Source organism: Castor canadensis, chromosome 12, assembly GCF_047511655.1.
Source record: "Castor canadensis chromosome 12, mCasCan1.hap1v2, whole genome shotgun sequence".
Taxonomy (NCBI): domain Eukaryota; kingdom Metazoa; phylum Chordata; class Mammalia; order Rodentia; family Castoridae; genus Castor; species Castor canadensis.
The window spans coordinates 46,612,444-46,630,852 of record NC_133397.1 but is presented as its reverse complement, the minus strand read 5'-3'; positions in this window follow the sequence as shown (position 1 = coordinate 46,630,852).

Below are 18,409 nucleotides of genomic sequence, written 5' to 3'. Positions count from 1 at the left end.
AAATAAAAATAGTATGAAAAAACCAAAAATGCTTAATGTCATTTATAAAAGACAACAATCCTTTCATTTCCCTTTGAGGTATAAATCTGCTTTCCTAATAAATATCACTTTTTAAAAAAAATACTTAAAAAAAAAAAAGAGTCGTTCTGTTAAAAACAACATGAAGAGCTGGAGGTGTCACTGAAGCAGTAGAGTGCCTCCTTTGCAAGTGTGAAGCCCTGAAATCAAACCCCATCCCTCCAAAAAACAAAAAGCAGTGCACAAGGCAAAATTTGTTAGAAATACAGGAAGAGGGAGGGGGCGGAGTGGGTGGTAAGGGAGGGGGTGGGGGCAGGGGGGAGAAATGAACCAAGGCTTGTATGCACATATGAATAATAAAAGAAAAATGAAAAAAAAAAGAAACCAAAAAAAAAATATATATATATATATATCATACATGAATTCAAAAAAAAAAAAAAAAGAAATACAGGAAGAAATGAGGAGAAACACAAAGTGAGAGATTTTAACAACCTGCCAAGTCTAGGATGCACCAAAAAGATAAACTGTGGGCTTGGGTTGTGACTCAAGTGGTAGAGTGCTTGCTTCATGAGGCTCTGAGTTCAAACTCCAAACTGCAAAAAAAAAAAAAAAAAAGTGGCTGGGCTCTGGTGGCTCACACTGGTAATCCTAGCTATTCAGGAGGCAGAGATCAGGAGGATCATGGTTTGAAGCCAGCCCAGGCAAATAGTTCCTGAGACCCTATCTCAAAAAAAATCCAACACAAAAAAGGGCTGGTGGAGTGTCTCAAGGTGTAGGCCCTGAGTTCAAATTCCAGTGTCACAAAAAAAAGACAATATAGAAATTTTAAAGAATATAGTTAGAATGTAGGATTAAAATTTAGGTATTTAGAGATGCTGGAGACATGCTTGGCTGAGGTAAAGCACCAGTGAGAGCTGAAACTTCTGCACCCTGAACCCTTAGCCTGTGGAAGTCTTCTCTACGCCACCACACACTGAAAGAACATGCGGGCTGCCACCCCGACACTGCCACCGCCTACTGGCCCACTGGGCCTCTGCCCCGCAGACCTGCCAGACTGCTGCCCACCTGCCAGCCCACCAGCACACTACCCACCACCCACCACAGGAGGGCTCCAACACCACCAGACGCCTGCTCCAAACCTGCCTAGAAGATGCAGACAAATGACTGGATGCTAAAGGAGTAGCATCAGAACTATTAAGACTGAAATTCTACAGTTCCTGAACCCAGAATTTTATTATTTTTTTTTCTCTTTTCTTTAAGTGTTTGTTTGTCTTGCTCACTGTCTGATTGTCCACCATATCTCCCTGTTGATTTCTTTGGTTCTCTGGGTTTTTTTTTAATTCTTTTCCTTCTTTTTCTTTTTTTCTGCTTCTTTCTTGGTTTTGTTAGTTTTGCTATTGTAAGCTAGCTAATACTAAATTACATATAGACTAGGGACAGAAACAGTACCAAGTGGAATGATGGGAAGATGAAAAAGGATGGAAACCATTCTCCCCCCCCCCCCCGCCAAAATAAATTACTACAGGCTTCAGAGGGAAATGAAGAAAATGGATACCCAGATACAGACTCCAACAAAACAAAGATAAATTATACCAAGGAACCCAATGAAGCCCACAAGCACACTCTGAAAGAAGAAATCCTGCAAGTAATCAATGAGAATTTCATAGATACGATACTAGACATGGTCAACCAAAGTGTACAGGAGGCACTCAAGAAATTCCAAGACAACAAAAAGAATATGAGAAAACACAAAAACAAATAAATGAAATCATAGGAGCCCTAAATAAACACCAAAATGAAATAGAGAACACCATAAATAAAGAGATAAATGAATTAAGGATGAAAATTGACAATATTAAAGAGGAAGTGACCCATGATATGGAAAACCTCAGAAAAAAGAAAAACAGAAATACAAAACACAATGAAAGGCCACTCCAGCAGACTAGAACAAGCAGAAGACAGACTCTCAGAACTTGAAGATGAAATGGTAATTAAAGGAAAAAGTGAAGAACTATTAAGTCAGACAACTAAAGACCTGTGAAAGGAATATGTAAGAACTCACTGACTCCATCAAAAGACCAAACCTGAGAATCATGGGCATTGAAGAAGGAGAAGAGGTGCAGGCAAAAGGAATTCATAATATAGTCAACAAAATAATAACAGAAAATTTCCCAAATCTAGAGAAAACTATGCCAATTCAGGTACCGGAAGCCTCTAGGACACCAAGCAGACTTGATCAAAATAGCACTACCACATGACAGATTATCATTAAAACAACAAGCACAGAGAATAGAAGAAAAAATATTGAAGGCTGTAAGAGAGAAAAGCAAATAACATATAAAGGTAAACCCATCAAAATCACAGCAGATTTCTCAACAGAAGCCTTAAAAGCAAGAAGAGCATGGAGTGAGGTCTTCCGGGCACTGAATGAAAATAACTTAAACCCTAGGATACTCTACCCAGCAAAACTATCACTCAAAATAGATGGAGCAATAAAAGTCTTCAATGATAAGCAGAAACTAAAACAATATGTGACCACAAAGCCACCACTACAAAAGATTCTTCAAGGAATTCTGCACACAGAAAGTGAAAGCAAACAAAACCATGAAAGGTCAGGCAGTACCAAACCATAGAAGAAGAAAAGGCAAGAAAGTAGAGAGTAATTTTGATTCAGCTCCACACAATCAAATCCTTAAATAACAAAGACAACTAAATGACAGGAATCACCACATACCTATCAATACTAACACTCAATGTTAATGGACTTAATTCTCTTATCAAAGACACCATTTGGCAAACTGAATTAAAAGAAAGATCCAACAGTATGCTGCCTACAGGAGACCAATCTCATTGACAGAAACAAGCACTGGCTGAGGGTGAAAGCCTAGAAGAAGATCTACCAAGCCAATGGCCCACAAAAACTGGCAGAAGTAGCAATACTTATCTCAGACAAAGTAGACTTCAAACTTACATTGATCAAACGAGATAAAGAAGGACACACCATACTAATAGAAGGGGAAATACACCAAAAGGAAATAACAACTTCCAACTTAGATGCACCCAACATCAATGCACCCAATTTCATCAAACATACTCTGAAGGACCTAAAAACATATATAGACTCCAACACAGTGGTAGTGGGGGACTTTAATACCCCCCTATCACCAAAAGATAGGCCATCCAAACAAAAAAAATCAATAAAGAAATTCTAGAACTAAATGACACCATAAATCAAATAGACCTAGCTGATGTTTACAGAATATTTCATCCAACTTCTGCACAATATACATTCTTCTCAGCAGCTCATGGAACTTTCTCCAAAATTGATCATATTTTAGGGCACAAAGCAAGCCTCAGCAACTATAAGAAAATAGAAATAATCACATGCATTCTATCTGATCACAATGCATTAAAACTAGAAATCAACAACAAAAACAACAGTAAAAAACATGCAAACAATTGGAAGCTGAACAAGACATTGCTCAATGATCAATGGGTCATTGATGAAATAAAAGAGGAAATTAAAAGTTCCTGGAAGTTAATGAAAATGAAAACATGACTTACTGGAACCTATGGGACACAGCAAAGGCAGTCATAAGAGGAAAGTTTATAGCCATGAGTGCATATATTAAAAGGTCAGAAAGTTCTCAAATCAATGACCTAATGCCACATCTCAAACTCCTAGAAAAACAAGAACAAGCAAATCCCAAAACAAGCAGAAGAAGAGAAATAATAAAAATAAGGGCTGAAATCAATAAAATAGAAACAACAACAAAAAACATACAAAGAATCAATGAAACAAAAAGCTGGTTCTTTGAAAAAATAAACAAGATTGACAGACCCCTGGCAAACCTGACTAAAATGAACAGAAAAAAAACCCAAATCAGCAAAATCAGAAATGCACAAGGGGAGATAACAACAAACACCATGGAAATCCAGGAAATCATCAGAGACTACTTTGAGAGCTTATATTCTAATAAATTTGAAAATCCTGAACAAATGGACAGATTTCTAGATACTTATGACCATCCAAAACTGAACCAAGAGGATATTAATCACCCGAATAGATCTATAACACAAAATGAAATTGAAGCATCAATAGTTTCCCAAAAAAGAAAAGTCCAGGACCTGATGGATTCTCTGCTGAATTCTATCAAACCTTTAAAGAAGAACTAATGCCAACCCTCCTTAAACTATTCCATGAAATAGAAAGAGTTCAAGGAACACTGCCTAACTAATTTTATGAAGGCAATATTACTCTCATCCCAAAACCAGACAAAGACACCTCCAAAAAAGGAGAACTATAGGCCAATTTCCTTAATGAATATCTATGCAAAAATCCTCAATAAAATAGTGGCAAACCGAATCCAACACACAAACACATCAGAAAGATCATACACCATGACCAAGTCGGCTTCATCCCAGGGATGCAGGGATGGTTTAACATATGCAAATCTATAAATGCAATAAAACACATTAATAGAAGCAAAGACAAAAACCACTTGATCATCTCAATAGAGGCAGAAAAAGCCTTCAACAAGATCCAACACCATTTCATGATAAAAGTTCTAAGAAAACTAGGAATAGAAGGAATGTACTTCAACATCATAAAAGCTATATATGACGAACCTACAGCCAACATCATACTTAATGGTGAAAACCTGAAACCATTTCCCCTAAAATCAGGAACAAGACAAGTGTACCCACTATCCCCACTCCTATTCAACATAATTTTGAAATTCCTAGCCACAGCAATTAGGCAAGAAGAAGAAATAAAAGGAATACACATAGGCAAAGAAACTGTCAAAATATCCCTATTTGCAGACGATATGATCCTATACCTTAAAGACCCAAAAACTCCTAGACACCATAAACAGCTATAGCAAGGTGGCAGGATGCAAAATCAACTTACAAAAATCAGTAGCCTTTCTATACACCAACATTGAACAAACTGAGAAGGAATAAATGGAAACAATTCCATTCACAGTAATCTCAAAAAAAAAAATCAAGCATCTAGGAGTAAACTTAACAAAGGATGTGAATGACCTCTACAAGGAGAACTACAAACCCCTGAAGAAAGAGATCAAGGAAGACTACAGAAGATGGAAAGATCTCCCATGCTCATGGATTGGTAGAATCAACATAGTAAAAATGGCTATACTACCAAAAGCAATCTACATTTTTAATGCAATTTCTATCAAAATCTCAACGACTTTCATCACAGAGATTGAAAAATCTACCCTAAAGTTCATTTGGAAACACAAGAGACCACAAATGGCCAAGGCAACACTCAGCAAAAACAGCAATGCTGGAGGTATCACAATACTCGACTTCAAACTATATTACAAAGCAGTAACAATAAAAACAGCTTGGTACTGGCACAAAAACAGACATGAAGACCAGTGGTACAGAATAGAGGACCCAGAGACAAATCCACACAACTATGCACACCTTATCTTTGACAAAGGTGCCAAAAATATACAATGGAGAAAAGACAGCCTCTTCAACAAATGTTGTTGGGAAAAGTGGTTATCCGTTTGCAAGAAACTGAAACTAGATCCATGTCTATCACCCTATACTAGTATCAACTCAAAATGGATCAAAGACCTTAATATCAGACCTGAAACTCTGAAGTTAGTACAGGAAGGAGCAGGAAACTCTGGAATTAATAGGTATAGGGAAGGACTTCCTCAATAGAACCCCAGCAGCCCAGCAACTAAGAGAAAGAATAGACAAATGGGACATCATAAAATTAAAAAGCTTCTGCACAACAAAAGAAATGGTCTCTAAACTGAAGAGACCACCCACAGAGTGGGAGAAATATTTGCCAGCTATACATCAGACAAAGGACTGATAACCAGAATATATAAGGAACTTAAGAAACTAAACTCTCCCCAAATCAATGAACCATTAAAGAAATGGGCAAGTGAACTAAACAGAACTTTCTCAAAAGAAGAAATTCAAATGGCCAAAAAACACATGAAAAAATGCTCACCATCTCTAGCCATAAAGGAAATGCAAATCAAAACCACACTCAGATTCCACTTCACCCCTGTTAGAATAGCTATCATCAAAAACACCACCAACAATAGGTGTTGGTGAGGATGTGGGGAAAAAAGAACCGTCATACACTGCTGGTGGGAATGCAAGCTCGTATAACCACTCTGGAAAGCAATATGGAGGCTTCTAAAATATCTAAACATAGACCTGCCATATCATCCAGCAATCCTGGATGCAACACAGATTACTCCAGAGGCACCTGCACACCCATGTTTATTGCAGTGCTATTCACAATAGCCAAGTTACGGAAACAACCAAGATGCCCCACTACTGACGAATGGATCAAGAAAATGTGGTACTTGTACACAATGGAATTTTACTCAGGCATGAAGAATAATGAAATTTTATCATTCGCAACTAAATGGATGGAACTAGAGAACATCATTCTGAGTGAGGTTAGCCAGGCTCAGAAGACCAAAAATCATATGTTCTCCCTCATATGCAGACTTTAGATCTAGGGCAAATATAGCAAGGTTGTTAGACTTGGGTCACATGCTAAAGGGAGAGCACACACGGGAGGTATGCAGATAGATAGAAAATCCAAAACATGAAAGTGTTTGATGTCCCCACTCCAGAGGAAGTAATACAGAAACCCTAAATTGACAGAGGTCAACATGAGAAGGGGATCAGGAACCAGTGTAAAGATCAGTTAGAGATGAAACAACTTGGGTTATGACACATTTGTACATGGAAGCAATGCTAGGAATCTCTCTGTAAAGCTACCCTTAAGTCAACTAGCAAAAATGCTTTGTCTTCCTTATTAGGCTTATGTTTTCTCTTCAACAAAATTAGAGATAAGAACAGAATATGTTCTGCCTGGAAGTGAGGGGGGGTAGGGGAAACAGGGCTGGGGGCGGTGGGCAGAGAGGAGAAATGACCCAAACAATATATGCACATGTGAATAAATGAATAAAAGAAAATACAGATGAATATAATTTCAAAAAAAAACTTGGTGTTTATACTCAATTTTACATTTTACCAGAACTAAAGAAGAAAACTGACCATATTATTAGAACTCAAAAATTCTCAAAGAAAGAGAGAGACAGAGAGAGAGAAATGAGAAGATAGTAGAGTGGCTCAAGTGGTAAGACTGCCTGCCTAGCAAGCTTGAGGCCCTGAGTTCAAACCCCAGTACTGCCAAAAAAAAAAAAAAATGACTGAGAGAGAGAGAATCAACTGAATTTTTTCTTTCTTTTCAAAACTGTTCAACTGAATTTTCATTTGACTTATTGAGATTTTCATTTCCAGAATTTCAATTTGATTTTATTTTCAGAATTTCTATAACTTCATTGAATTTCTCTTTCATGTCCTGTCTTGTCTTCTTTATTTCATTCAACTCTTTGAGTTTTCTTGGAATTCATTCAGGCATTTTTTCATGTCCTCTAATTTCATTGATCATTCTTGTAATCATTTTTTAAAATTAATTCTTTGGGGTTTCATCCACTTCACTATCATTAGGATTTGTTTCTGTGGAGTTATTGAGTGTTGAAGGAGTCATGTTGCCTTCCCCCCTCCCCCATATTTCTCGTGTTTCTGCCTTGAGATTTGCACATCAGAGGCCAAATCATTGGTGGAAGTTCTAATCACCTATGACCTTTCAGTTGAAATAGTCTCAATGTCAGGCAGGACAGTGTAATAGTTTGTTCTGTTTCTCACCACTGCACTGGTGGTATGGCCCAGTAGTCAAGAACTTGCCCATGTCCTGAGGGCTCCAGGCCTGATCTCCAGCACTGTTCTAATGGAGGAAAGCTAGCTGAAGTCTTTTGTAGAAGGGTGGGATGTCTGTTTCTGGGCCACTTTCACTATAGGAGCTTCCCTTCCTTGTATATTGGGAATCACTGCAGGCTGTAGGGAGCTTTATAGCCTGTGCACCAGGCAGAACCACTTGCTCCACAACCCCTGACTCCTCCATTTTTGTCACCTGAAGAAACAAGAAACCAAACCTAGGGGTATCCCCTGAATGTGTTGAGGAGAGCAAATGGAGCACTGAGATCTGTACTGGGGAAAACTGAGGGACCAAGGCACTCTGCCTACTGCTGGTCTCAGTCTTTCAGACCTCACCCAGCAGTTCACTTCTGTGGGGTGGGAGGAGGCTATGGAAATCAAGAGAGCCTGACTTGTTGCCCTCAGACCCAGGTGAAAGCCAACACACATAGCCATGGGGCAGATCTGGAAGCCAAGTACATCAGCCACAGTCTCAGTGCTGTTTCCACTGTGACCCTCGGCCAATGGGACTTGCTTCTCACCAGGCAGAGCAAGGCCTCCAGTTACCTGGCCCTTCATTGCTCAAGCTCTCTGCTGCTTAAACTTCTCATTGGGTCTATGTCAAACCATCTCCACTTTTCATAGCTGTCTCCCACTCAGACACTGTTCCAAGACTCCCTGACCCATAACTGTTCCTTGTTTTGAAGTCTGAAGTTACCTCAGTCTCAACAGGCTCCCTCACAAGATAGCACCTTGCTCTAGCAATGTCTCTCTTCACTGATGCTAACTTCCACACTGGAGCAGTCACAGGGTCACCAGATTCCCCCTAAGGGCTTTGAGGCTTATGCATGTGGTGTGGTCAATATCCACATTTTTTTATCTGAAAGATAATGGAGGATAGAATCACCCTGAAGGCTTTTTGTCTGCAAAGGATAGCAACTGAGCTGAGATAAGGAACATAGAGTGCATGAAGTCTAAAGAGTGCCTTGTCATCTTTCCCTATTTTTAGCCTGCCTCACTTTCATGCCCACCCTGTCCACTGTGCCCCACCTGCATTGGCTTTTTGGCTGTTTCTCATATGTTCCTTTTTTTTTTTTTGGCAGTATTGGTGATGCACTGGAATTCTTGGTGGTGAGGTCCTTGTTCTGTTCTTAGATAGAAATCAAAGGCAGGAACTCAAGCAAAGATCAAAGGAATTTTATTTGCAGAGAAGCTATAGAAATGGCCACATGGAGAGGCATATGCCAGAACCTGGAATCTGGTAGTTCCCTGAGGTGGGTTGGATGTCAAGTTTTATTGTATTTTTATTGCCAGTGGGAGAGGTATGCTTTGGTGTGAAGATTTTGATGTGAACAGGTGTCTTTTGGGAAGGAGATGGGGTGTTTCTTCCCCTGCCTAGTTGCCATCTTTGGGGAACACATGGACCTCCTGCAGTCTGCCCTTCAAGTTCCCCCATCTCAGTAATCACCCTAACTACCGTTAGGAACAGGGACTATGAAGTCTATTCAGTGACTGCTTCCTGCTGAAAGGGGGAGACAAAGGGGCCCAAGGCATCAGGGCTGACCTCGAGACGGGTAATCCAGGGGACCACGATAATAGGTTGTCTTCATTTCCATCAGCATCTGTAGTTTGATGGATTCTAGACGAGATGAAACATACTTGACTAGTAAGTTTAGAATGCAAGGCCCAAACACAGGTAAGAAAATAATGGCAACTATAGGACCCAGGAAGGGTAGAAACCATGTCTAGAGGGGAGCCAGGATTTTATTTGATCCCATACCTGTGTGGATACCTGAGCTTCAAGGGACTGTTTCCAGAGCCACTTAGCCTGTAGGAGAATATAGTCTGCACATTCCTCTACAATGTCTGAAGTGTTTGTATATGTGCAACAGGAAGTATTGGTGATGGTACATACCCCTCCTTATTTAGCCAAAAGAAAAGCTAGGGCTAGGTGGTGGTCCATGACCATACGGGCAAAGGATGACAAATATCTTTTCATGTCCTTAATGGAAAGGCTAACCTGGTCTGAGGTACCCTCTACTTTGGTCAGGTTTTTTGCAGTTACATGGGTGGCAATCACCCCATAGCTTATTCCAGCTAGGGCTGCAATTGATGCCATTATCTTTAAAACCATTAGCGTACCCCCTCTCTTATCCCTGTGGGAAGTCATTCCTAACTGTTGGGGAAAATTCAGTCTGTTATATTATGGTATTATTCCAAAAAGAGATATGCTCAAGATTGGTATAAGTTGGGCAATTGCCCAATATCCTGGAGTATGATTTGGGTGTAGACATGGCAGTCCCCATACCAAGTCCTTTTTTTGTGATTTTCCCACAAAAAGATATCCTTCCTCAAGGCATAAAATCCCTTGGGTGTTGTTAGCCTGGGCCTGAGAGGTATCTCCTGGAAACAAGTAGATGGAGACATTAAGGCTGTTGGTGAAAGATGGAGGTACAGGGGGTGGCAAGGTAGAGTTATACAGTTTTTTTTTTAACACCTTTGTATTTTTTGATAAGATACATTTGTGATGGCCAGTAGCAAGTATGCAATAAGAATTTTTACTAGTGAGGTTTGAGGACTTGGTCAGATTGTAGACGAGGCTCCCATTACAAGCACTAGCCCCAAGCACATTGGACTCATAAAAGTAGGGTCCTTAGGGTTATTCATACAGCACCAGCTGGTTGCCAGACGATAGTCCCTTTTAAGGGTGGTGAAGTGAAATATGTCCTTTCTTTGGAGAATAGGCCCTAGGCCCTTTATTGATAATTTATGTGATGAATGACAAACTGGTGTATAGCTGTCTGGGACAGAGACATTAAACATCCAATTTTTTTTCTGAGAAATGAACCCAAGCCAACAGTGAGACATAAATTGTTGGTTCTTCCATGGGAACCTGTAAGAAGAACCATGGCATAGGAGAATTTATGTGGCCTGAATATATACATATTTTATTCATATGTGCATACAATGCTTGGGTCATTTCTCCCCCCTGCCCCCACCCCCTCCCTTACCACCTACTCCGCCCCCTCCCTCTCCCCCACTCCCTCGATACCCAGCAGAAACTATTTTGCTCTTATCTCTAATTTTGTTGAAGAGAGAGTATAAGCAATAATAGGAAGGAACAAGGGTTTTTGCTAGTTGAGATAAGGATAGCTATACAGGGAGTTGACTCACATTAATTTCCTGTGCATGTGTGTTACCTTCTAGGTTAATTCTTTTTGATCTAACCTTTTCTCTAGTTCCTGGTTCCCTTCTCCTGTTGGCCTCAGTTGCTTTTAAGGTATCTGCTTTAGTTTCTCTGTGTTAAGGGCAACAAATGCTAGCTAATTTTTTAGGTGTCTTACCTATCCTCTTATCTCCCTTGTGTGCTCTCGCTTTTATCTTGTGCTCAAAGTCCAATCCCCTTGTTGTGTTTGCCCTTGATCTAATGTCCACCTATGAGGGAGAGCATATGATTTTTGGTCTTTTGGGCCAGGCTAACCTCACTCAGAATGATGTTCTCCAATTCCATCCATTTACCAGTGGATGATAACATTTCGTTCTTCTTCATGGCTGCATAAAATTCCATTGTGTATAGATACCACATTTTCTTAATCCATTTGTCAGTGGTGGGGCATCTTGGCTGTTTCCATAACTTGGCTACTGTGAATAGTGCTGCAATAAACATGGATGTGCAGGTGCCTCTGGAGTAACCTGTGTCACAGTCTTTTGGGTATATCCCCAAGAGTGGTATTGCTGGATTAAATGGTAGATCAATATTTAGCTTTTTAAGTAGCCTCCAAATTTTTTTCCAGAGTGGTTGTACTAGTTTACATTCCCAGCAACAGTGTAAGAGGGTTCCTTTTTCCCCGCATCCTCACCAACACCTGTTGTTGGTGGTGTTGGCTATTCTAACAGGGGTGAGGTGGAATCTTAGTGTGGTTTTAATTTGCATTTCCTTTATTGCTAGAGATGGTGAGCATTGTTTCATGTGTTTTTTGGATGTGGCCTGAATATTAAAGAAGGGAATGGACCATGAATAAAATTTAATAAGACCCATGCAGGCAGGTGAGTGGTGTTGGTCTCTCATAGCAAACCCAGGAGTCCTGTAGTGGGGATTTGGGGAGGGCAAATGCTCAAGAGAGGTTTAAAAACCCATTGGCCTCCCATGAAGGGCTGTAGCTCTTCCCATATGGGGTACTAGTGTACCCAGAGGACCAAGTTCCACAGCAATATAGCTAGCAAATAAAAGGAACATGCTAATGCTGTCTTTTGGGTTTTAATCCAATTAGAAGAAGCTGTAGCAGCTAGTCCCATTCCCAAAGTAATTACGAACAGAATGAATAGACTGGTTAGGAGGTATTGGAGGTTTGGATCAAAAGGGCTCGAAGAGGTGACTTATCTGTATCTGTTGGTGTTTTCTTTTTGAATAGCAGTTTTAATCCATCCAAAGGTTTGCACGAGAGGGAGGCAGGCTCTGATTCTGGGTCCAGAGATGGAGATGAGCTGGTCACAGGGGAATTCCAGCCCTTGACTCTGATGATGAGTCCAGGCCAGCCACTTGCTCTGCCATGGGGATAGACAGAATGACAGGATGTGACCCCTCCCAAGGAGGGTGTTTAAGTCCCTGGTTGAATTTGGAGTCTTTATTAGGAATAGATCACCAAAGCAAAAGAGAGGGGGTCCCTTTATATCCTCCCTGGGGATGGGTTGTTTGATCTGTGAGAGTGTTTGTCGGAATTTAGCAAGTTGAGTGACATGAGAGATTAACTGAGCTGTCTCTTGGTCAAGAAGGAGGTCATTGGTTAGGAAGGGCCTGCTGTACAGAGTTTCAAAGGGAGTCAGTCCTTGCTTATTTCTGAGCCTTATGAGAGCAATAGGGAGGAGCTTGGTCCAGGGGGAAGGGGTTTCTTGGGCCAATTTAGCCAGGTGTCTTTTAAAAAGTCCATTTGCTTTTTCTGCTTTTCTAGACAATTGGGGATGCCAGGCATAGTGGAGATGGTATTTTATGCCTAGTGCCCTAGAGAGTCCCTGAGTTACTTCTGTCTTAAATGCAGGCCTGTTATCACTTTGAAGGCTTCTGGGGACACTGAAGCAAGGGATTATTTCTGTGATTAGAACTCAGACAACCTCCCTAGCATGTTCTGTACTGCAAGGAAAGGCCTTCACCCACCCAGTGAACATGTCCACCAATACTAACAGTAGTTTTGATTTAGGTCCCCCTGGCACATGGGTAAAGTCTAATTGCCAGTCCTCCCAGAGATAGGACCCCTGTCTCTATGACCCTGACACCTGGAGTCTTTTATTATTAGGATTATTTCTCTGGCATGTCTCAAATTCCTGTACAACTTGTTGGGTGATGTCCCTTAATTTTGTCCCCCCAAACATCTTGTTGGCCAAAACTATTGTCTAAGCCCAAATGGTACAGTTGATGGAAGGTCTTAAGAATTTTCCATTGGAGTGCCTCAGTGAGCCATAGCTTTCCTTCAGGGGACACCCAGAAGACCTGGTGATCCAACTGGTATCCTTGGTCTGAGTTTTGTTTACTTTCCTCTGACCGATACTGTAGTCTCTCTAGGGGGAGGAGAGTCCCTTCCCAGAGAAGAGGGCCAGCTGTATATTCCTGCATGACTGTCCATTTAGCTGCCTTGTCAGCAGCTTTGTTTCCCTTTGCTCGCTTATCTTCCCCTCTTTGGTGACTTCTACAATGAATCACCAAGACCTTTTTAGACAACAGAACAGCATCTAGGAAGGCTAAAATGTCATGAGCATGTTTAATGAGAGATCCCTTTGTGGTTAGTATTCCCCTTTCCTTCTAGATGGCTGCATGAGCATGCAGGATCAGGAAGGCATACTTAGAATCTGTATAGATATTTACACTCTGCTCTTTTGACAGTTTTAGGGCTTCTGTTAGCGCACTTGTATTAGGAGGAAGGTGACCTGATTGGAGGGTGTCAAATTCTGTCACAACTGCAAACACTGCATTTCTGACAACATTCTTGACAAAGGAACTGCTGTCAGTATATACTTCTAGATCTGGGTCTTATAAGGGTTGATGGAAAATCAGCATGATTTTCCATAAGCACCTCCTTACACGAGTGCTCAGGATCCTCCTCCCACCGTTTCTGTAGAAGAGATGCAGGGTTTAAGCTCTGACAGGTCCTTGAAATTATTTCCATCCCTCCCAGAAGCTGGGCTTGGTATTTAAGCAGACTGCTGTCAGACAGACAAAGTCCTTTTTTGAGTTTGAAATTCCTCCTAGGTCATGTGGGTGTAAACTCTCAGGGGCTGGTTGAGCTTTAGGCACTAGAAGACTAACTGCAGTGACTGCTTGAAGACATCCTGGCCATCCTTTAGCTACCTGATCTAATTTTTTACTTAAGTAGCCCACTGGCTGGGGAGTGATGCCCTGGAGCTGAGTCACCACTCCCAACGCCAGTCGTCTCTTCTTACAAACATATAATTGAAACTTGTCCTATACCAGGAGACCCAGGACTGGAGCTGTCATAAGGGCCTTTTTTTAACTGGTGGAATACACCTTCCAACTTGTCATCCCATTCAATAAAAGGCTGCACTTCCTTAAGGATCTGATATAAGGGCCTGGCTAGGTCTGCATATCCTGGGATCCAAATTCTACAGTATCCTATCACTGCCCAAAAGGCCCTCAATTGTTTTAGAGTCTCAGGTAGAGGAAATAGAGGAAACATCAGGATCAGTGATTTCTATCTTCTCCTATAGCCCTCATCTCCTTCTCCAAGATAAGACTTAAATATGTAACTCTAGACTGTCACAATTGGGCTTTTTTTTAAAAATAGATTTTATAACTTCTATCTGCTAAGAAGTTTAGTAAGGATTCAGTAGCTCATGAAATGACAGACTTGACTAGTCCACAGAGGAAAAAGTCATTTACACATTGCAGCAGAGTAGCTTGTGGATATTGCCACTCTGCTAAGCCTTGAGTTAGAGTAAACCCAAAGAGATGGAGGCTGTCTCTGATTTCCTGGGGGAAGACAGTCCAGGTGACCTGTCCAGCCTTTTGTATGGAGTCCTGAAAGGCAAAGACAGGTTTACTTTCAAGCACAAGGGAATGCAAAAGAAGGTATCCTTTAAGTCCAGGACAGAGTAGTAAGCAGTACGTGGGGGTATTTGGGCTAGAAGCATATAAGGATTTGGAACTACAAGGTGGAGAGTCACTACTGCTTCATTGATCAGGTGGAGATCTTGGACTAGCCTCCATTTGTTAGGTTCCTACCTGACCCAGAGAGTAGGAGTATTATATGGGCTGGAGCATTCTATTAGCAGTCCCTGTCTCTAAGCGTTTTATTATGGAAATTAGCCCCTCCTTAACTTCCAGTCTTAAGAGATCATTTTTGATGTGGAAACTGAAAGGGGTTCTTGAGATTAATCAGGACTAGAACAGCCATCTGTGCCCGTCTTACCATATGTCCATCTTCCACACCATGGGGTCTGCCTGTTTCTCTATCAGGGACAAGCAAAAGTACTCCTCTGGAGGTAAAAGGAGCTGGACCCCCAATTAGCTAGGTCTCACCCTAGCAGAGGAGTAGTGGTTTCCAGGACAATTAGAAAGGAGTGACAGAAGTGGAAATTTCCCCAGGAGCAGGCTAGAGGCTGAGTGAAATAATGCTCAAGAGGCTGGCCTGATATGCCCCAAACAGTAATTTTCTTGGAGGACCTGGGTCTGCCAGAGAAAGGAATAGGCGAGATACTGGCTCCAGTATCCATAAGGAGGCTGACCTTGTGCTTTTCGATGGTAAGTACCACCTATGGCTCCTCTGGTCTTATGGTGGTCACAGGAGCCTGAATGGGAGGCGCCAGAACCTGTCATTGGGTGTGAAGCTCTGGCCTTGGTCCCCTTGGGAACCAGGGACCATGTACCTTCCAACAATTTCCCTGGCAGATGAGGCAGGGTCCCAGAGGAGGCATCATCTTGGGGTACTCGCTCTTAAAATAGCCCTCCTGTCCACATTGAAAACATATCCATGGATTTGGACTGGACCCTGAGGGAACCTCTCAGAGCACTGTGTTCAGGGCCTCCTGCCATCTATCCTTCCTCTTTTCCTTTTCCAGGTCCTTTTTTTCTTTTTCTAAGTCCCTATTGTAGTATTCAGATGTAGCTGCATGAACCAATTGGTCAAGATCTCTGCTCCCTTCAGCCACCAGTTTTTGAAGCTTTCTACGAATTTTGGGGGCTGATTGTGTGAGGCATTTATCCTTTAGGATGATTTCCTCCTCCTGTGACTCTGGTACAATGTTGGTATGTTTTTGTAGGACATCTTTAAATCTCTGTAGGAAGGCTACTGGGGCTTCTAAGGGTCCTTGTTGTACAGCCATGACTTGGGAGTAATTAATGGTTTTCACTTTGGCCCTTCTTTCCCTCAAGAATGCAGCAGATAAAGTGGTTACAGGTCCATTTATCCTTGTCACTCTCAAGGTCACAATTAGGATCAGATCTAGGCGCTGCCTGATCCTCTGTGGGAATTAGGAATCAGGATTCCCTTTTAGGTATCCAGTGTCCCTGTTCTCCTTCCCCCTCCTCCTCCAAGGGTCTGGTCTGAGATAGACCTATAGGGCCACATTTATCTAGGTGATAATCGTCCCCAGCTGCCACTGCCTGATCTAGTACTTCCTGTTTCTCCAAGGTAGTGAGGGTCTGAGATAATAGTATCATTACATCTTTCCAGCTCAGTTCAAAATTTTGGCTGACTTCCCTGAATGTCTGACTATACTGATCCAGGTTTTCAGTATAACTTCCTAAATCCTTTTTTATTTCCTTAAGCTCACTTAATCTACAAGGAACATGAGCCCTATCCCCTCTGGGAATTAACTGGAGGGGGTGGAGTCCTGTGGGACAATGTTGGAGGCACAAGGTGGCTGAGTAAGGGGGTATTGGATGGAAAGGGTTGGTGACAGAGGGGCCAGTGGTTGGGGCTCTGCTTGGAAGGAAGAGGATAGAGGCCTTGGTTTCTGGTGGCAGTGTGGGGCCTGACCAGCTCACCAGGGAGTCCAGATGTTCTGAGTATGGAGGTTAGAGGGGAGCTGTGGGAATATCAACCAGTTCCCTCAGGATGGGATATATCCCCTGTGGTTCCCCTGGAGATTTGACTTCTCTCACAGGGTAAGCCCCTTTTGACACTATTGGGGACCCTTAGGCATCAGACAATTTTTCAGGTTCTGGTTCCTCAAGGAAGCTTGGGGGCTTTTTGCAAAGTGTTGCCATGGTCTGTGTATTTAGCCTGCATTCACTCAGCCACTCTGGGTGGTCTCATAGAAAAAAAGAAAATATGGGAATATGGGACTTTTGTCTACTTCCCCTCCTTTCTACAGAACATATCTAATTAAAGAATGATATTATAGTTAATGCTCCCTCTTCTGACCACTTTTCCTGGTCTCCCAGAGGATACTGGGGCCAGGTCTGGGTGCAGGAAAACTTGAATTGCTTCCACTGAAGATTTTCTGGATCAAGATCTTTCCAATGTTTTGGTAAGCAGGCAAGGGGGAATCCTTCTGGGATCCTGGAAGGTTGATTCCCCAACTAAAAGTGAAACAAGGAAAATTGGTCACCCTAAGAGGAGTTTTCTCGTTTTACTCTCTCGCCTGTGCACACCTGCCCTGCCACCTATGGCTAAGGTCATGGGGAAGACACTCAGGTCTATCCAGATTGTAGCTATCCTATCAGTGTGACCCTGATCAATTTTCTTTTTATTAGTTCTGTGACCCAGGTACTGGATCCGCTGCCAGGTGGCAAAGGCATTTAGCTCAAAAAGGACTCTCTTACAGAAAGTGTTGGCAATAATTGCGTTGATGGGTTTCTGTTTCTTGCTGCACCCTTATAAGGGTTTCAGTTTCCCAGGGCCCTTGGGTTTCAGTTTCCCAGGGTCACGATACCACCTAGCTTGGACTTCCTTACTTCCCAACCTCCAATCACATGAACCACAGGGTCCTAACCAATTGGATGATGCCAAATCTCACTGAAGGGCATTTAAGCCCCTGCCCTTCCTGCCTCTCTCTCTCTCTCTCTCTCTCGGCTCTCTCCCTCTCCTACCCAGCAATAAAGAATCTCTTGGCCAGATCACTCCTCTCTGCCTGGTCACTTTGGGGCCTATATTTGCCTACAGAAAGGGTCCATATTGATCAAAAAGGCCAGCATGGAAGAGGGGAGGGCTCTAGTGAGGCTGGGGCTGTGTTGTAGCAGCCCAATGTCTCCACAAAAAAGCTATCTCTGATAAACTTTAGCCTCAGAAGGGAGGGTATGGGTCTCATGTTGATAATGAAGGAAGGAGGAGAAGAGCACTGTGGGAACAGCCTCATGAGGGAACCCAGAAAATGCACTATTCCTAGCTTGGGGTCTTGGTGCCAGGGGATATTCAGTCAAATGTCTGATGTATATCGCAAAGTGGAGATCAGGCAAAGCTTTGAGAAAGTGAGTCCAGTCCAAGAAGGGATTACAAAAGAGACAGGGATCCTCCTGGGGGCATAATCTGGCAATGAGTTCCTGGGTTGGGACTGGGGTAGTCTCAATATAAATCCAGTGAAAGAGGGAGACCCACTGTTGCCTAGGGCAGAAGGGACAGCCACTTATTCTGATCTACTTGGTAAAGAAAAAGGGAGGAAACTGAAAGTTGAGAGA